Source organism: Rhincodon typus, chromosome 7, assembly GCF_021869965.1.
Source record: "Rhincodon typus isolate 14 chromosome 7, sRhiTyp1.1, whole genome shotgun sequence".
In the NCBI taxonomy this organism is placed as follows: Eukaryota; Metazoa; Chordata; class Chondrichthyes; order Orectolobiformes; family Rhincodontidae; genus Rhincodon; species Rhincodon typus.
Window position 1 is genome coordinate 90413459 of NC_063338.1, and position 4793 is coordinate 90418251.

Here is a 4793-nt window from a genome sequence, read left to right on the forward strand (position 1 = left end):
ATTCACAAGCGATATTTATTGCTGATGTGTTGCTGAAGGTTCTCATCTTGCACTCATCAGGACTTATGCAAAAATGCCAAATTTCAAGGGGAACAATGATTTACGTGGAATGGGAACAGGGTGCTGATTGTTTAGTAAATCGACTCTGATTGGTCTAGGCGTTGCCATGGAGAATTCGCCAGAGGTCATTCACCCTGTGCTTTTGTTTAATTCAAAGAAAATTGCAATGCTTGGAGAGGTTCCTTCTCTCTGTATAGGACAGGCCCTTGTGTAGTTTATAGCAAGTGTGAGTAAGTCACATTGCAAGTATGATTGATAAACTTAAGTCAGCTGTTTCTATATTTCTTAACGCACTTGGAATCATTCAGCAATTGACATTCAATCACAGGATCACAACTAAGGATAGACATTATTTTATCAGATTTATAAGCATAACCTATTTGTGAATCGTCAAATGTTCTAAAAATGGTATGGAACACTTTATGAACGCTTCATTGTGGGCAGCACGGTGACTGTCTGTCTGGAGTTTGCACATTCTCCCCATGTCTGCATGGGTTTCCCCCGGGTGATCCAGTTTCATCCCACAGTCCAAGGATGTGCAAGTTAGGTGGCTAGGCCATGCTAAATCGCCCATAGTGTCCAGGGTTGTGTAGGCTAAGTGGATTATCCATGGGAATTTCAGGGTTACAAGGATAGGATAGAGGGATGGGTCTGGGTGGGATGCTCTTCAGAGGGGCGGTATGGACTTGATGGGCCAAATGGCCTGCTTCCACAATGTAGGGATTCTATGGTTCATTGAAAACATTAATTGATCTTTCAAAAATTCATCTGTTGAAATTTGCTTGTGCGTAGTTAATCCCCTATTCATTCTATTGTAGTTATTATATAATTCTATCTGAACCAGTCTACTACTATCTACTGTCGTTTACTATCTTTCAACCTATTTTGGGAGACTAAACGGAGGCAGATGGTGGCATAGCGGTAATGTTACTGTGCTAATAGAGTCAGACAGCACAGAAACAGAGCCTTCGGTCCAACTTGTATATACCAACAAGGTATCCCAAACTGAACTAGTCCCAATTGCCTGTATTTGGCAAACACCTCTCTAATACGTTCCTATTCATGTATCTGTCCAAATGTCTTTTAAATGTTTTAATTGTACTTGCTTCTACCATTTCTTCTGGCAGCTCCTGTCATAATGCACCACCCCCTGTATGAAAAAAGCTGCCCCTCAGCCTCTTTTTAAATCTTTCCTCTCTCACCTTAAACCTATGCCCTAGGAAAAAGACCTTATCTATACCCCTCATCATTTTATAAACCTCTATAAGGTCACCTCTCAGCTTCCAATGTTCTGGGGTAAAAAAAGTGCCAGCCTATCCAGCCTCTCCTTATAATTCCAAACCCTCCAGACCCAGCAACACCTTTGTAAATTTTTTTCTGTACCCTTTCTAGCTTAACAACATTGTTCCTATAGAAGGGCAACTAGAATTGTATGCTGTATTCTAAAAGTGACCTCATCAATGTCTTGTACAGCTGCAACATGACATCCCAACTCCAATGCTTAGTGTAGTAACCAATGAAGGCAAGCGTGCGAAATGCCTCCTTCACCACCCTGTCTACCTACAATGCCACTTTCAAGGAACTATGAACCTGTACCCTTAGGTCTCTTGTTCGGCAAAGCTCTCCAGCGCCCTACCATTAATTGTGCAAATCTTGCCCTGGTTTGCCTTACCAAAATGCAACTTTAATGCATTAGGTACAAGCTTAAATCTGAAACTCACAACTGGTGAGGTTTATACTCCTGCGTTATTAACTGAATTCTAAGCTAATCTCAATGATGGTGACTATTGAAAAGAACATACGAACTAGGAGCAGGAGTAGGCAACTGATAGCCTGCTCCGCCATTTAATACGATCATGACTGATCTCATCTCAGACTCAACTCCACTCTGCTGTGCATCCCTATAACCTTTTAACACATAACTAATTAAAAATCTTTCCTTAAATTTATTCAATGTCCCCTGTATCCACCTCAATGTGGGGTATAGACGCATGACCCTTTGAGAGAAGTCATTCCTCCTCCTTTCTGTTTTAAGTCTGCGGCTCCTCAGCCTAAACCTATGACTTCTTATCAATTCAGTTTCTGGTCATTGGTAAACCCCAAAATGTTGACAGTGAAGAAATCAGTGACCGTGATACTTATTTAGTTAATCACTGAGATAATTCACATGACTTTAACAACAGACCGTTAATAAAGAAATTCTAAAAATCGAAGACAGTCAGTTACATCTAAAACACAACAAAACAAAATTTCAACCCATATCCTATAAGGGGAAATATTCACTCTACATCTACTACGTCAGCATCTGTATACCTCAAATAGATCTCTTCTCATCCTTTTAAACTCTAGCAAGTACAATTAGCATTTATTGCCTGTCCCTACTTGCCCTTGAGAAGGTGGTGATGGGCTGCCTTCTTGAATCACTGCTGTCCATTAGCTGTAGCCACATCCACAATGCTGTTAACGAGGGAGTGCCTGGATCTTGACCCAGCAACTATGGAGGAACAGCGATGTATTTCCAAATCAGGATGTTGAGCGGCTCGGACGAGAACTTGCACATGGTGGTGTTCCCTTATACCTGCTGCCATTTCCTTTTAGATGGTAGCGGTCATACGTTTGGAAGGGGCTCTTTAAGAATCTTTGGTGAATTTCTGCACTGGTGAATACTGTGTCGGTGATATATTTGTCGAAGTGGTGTCTATTAAGGTGGCTGCTTTGTCCTGGATTGTGTCAAATGTCTTAAGTGTTATTGGAGCTGCACTCATTCAGGGAAGTGGGGAGCATTCCATCACACTCCTGACTTGTGTCTTGAAGATGGTGGACAGGCTTTGGGGAATCAGGAGGTGAGTTAATCGTTGCACTGTTCCTAGCCTCTGAGCTGCTGCTGTAGCCATGTTACTTATATGGCTTGATCAATTCAGTTTCTGGTTATTGGTAACCCCCAAAATGTTGAGAGTGAAGAAATCAGTGATTATGATACTTACTTAGTTAATCAACATAGTAATTAATCACTGAGATAATTCAAATGACTTTAACAACAGACCTTTAATAAAGGAATTCTAAAAGTTAAAGACAGTCAGTAACATCTAAAACACACAACATTTCAACCCATTTTCCAACATAATCTCTATGAGAGACTCAAGTCCAGAGGAACTACACACAATATTTCAACTCTTTGGGGTTCTCCTTAACTGACAATTCCCTTGCCGACATGAATTTTTTCACAAATCTGAGAACCTAAACTTTCTCATTTCTAATAACTTGCAGTTCCAAACAAACTCTCCTGGTTTGAATGCTAGGGAAGCGATGGCCTAGTGGTATTATCGTTGGACTATTAATCCAGAGATCCAGATAACATTTTGGGGATCTGGGTTCGAATCCCACCACAGCAGATGGTGGAATTTGAATTCAATAAATATCTGGAATTAAGAATCTAACGATGACTGTGAATCCATTGTCGATTGTTGGAAAAACCCACCTGGTTCACTGATGTCCTTCAGAGAAGGAAACTGCTGTCCTTACCTGGTCTGGTCTACATGTGATTCCAGGCCCCCAGCAATGTGGCTGACTCTGAACTACCTTCTGGACAATTAGGGATGGGCAATAAATTCTGCCTAGTCAGCGATGCCCTCATCCCATTATTGAATAAAGGGAAAAAAATAAAACTGCACCGGCTAAGATTACTGTGAAAGACTCTCCTTCTCAACCTCTCCCCGACCTGAAGCATGGTAACCCTCAGATTAAACCTCCGTTAATCATTGGGACTAATGTAACATTACAATACCACTGCACCAAAGTCTCTACATTCAAAATTAAATTTTAATTTGATCAAAATCTTGGAATTTCCTACCTAATAGCATTATGGGTCTACCTTTCTCAAGGGCAACTAGGGACAGGCAATAAATGCTGGCCAACCAGCAATGCTTATATCCCAGAACAGAATTTTTAAAAAATAAAATTTTGGATAAACCAACCATGTTGGATGATTTCAAATATTGCCACTTGTATCTGGTAAGGAGTCTATCATCTCAAGCATTAATGAATAAGTGTGATTTCTCAGACTCTGCAAGCTGCTCAGGCGCTGCATGCTCCATTGCCACGTAAACACAAGAGATGAGGATTTTGATTGACAGCTGGGTCAACCCCCCCACTACCCCATAGTGCGCATGTGTAAGCCTTGATCCGATGTCCAGAAGGACGGACGCGCATGCGACCCGACGGACAGGCGACGGAGGCCGCGCGCGCGCGCAATGAAGGGGGGCCAGCCGGTGCCGGACAGACGCATGCGCCGTCTGAAACGATCGCGCCGGGGAGGCTCGGGTGCGCCTGCGCGCTGCTGCGCCTTGGTGCCTGCCTGACGGGTCGGCGACCTGGGCGGGTGAGATCGGCTACCACCCTCGATAAACCGTGCAGCCACACTCTGGAGAGCGGACTTTGACCGGTCAGCACCGGCTCTGGTCCATAGCACGAGCGGCTGGAGGAAAAGGCCTGTGGCCTGTCTTTTTGGCGACCGGTTACCGAGGTAACGTATGAGGCTCGCTGCCGGGGAGACGGTAAGGCTGCAGGTAACCGAGGGCCGGAGAACCAAACACATACTTATATACACAAAACAGCAAAGAAGGTTTACCAGAGATAACAAGGTGTAGAGCTGGATGAACACAGCAGGCCAAGCAGCATCAGAGGAGCAGGAAAGCTGACGTTTCGGGTCTGGACCCTTCTTCCTCTGATGCTGC

The 4793-nt window shown here is 43.5% G+C and overlaps 1 protein-coding gene across 6 annotated transcripts in view; it reads left to right on the top strand.

Annotated features, from left to right (window-relative positions):
* The first annotated feature begins 4296 nt into the window (after nucleotides 1-4296).
* The window catches only part of sec22a (SEC22 homolog A, vesicle trafficking protein), a 55835-nt gene continuing 55338 nt past the window's right edge, over nucleotides 4297-4793 (top strand). The window contains exon 1 of one of the 6 annotated variants that reach the window (XM_048599513.1): nucleotides 4297-4625. The gene's annotated coding sequence lies outside the window, so the exon portion shown is untranslated. The remainder of the gene's footprint in view (nucleotides 4626-4793) is intronic. The other 5 variants (XM_048599514.1, XR_007262527.1, XM_048599516.1 and 2 more) reach the window with 5 other exon arrangements.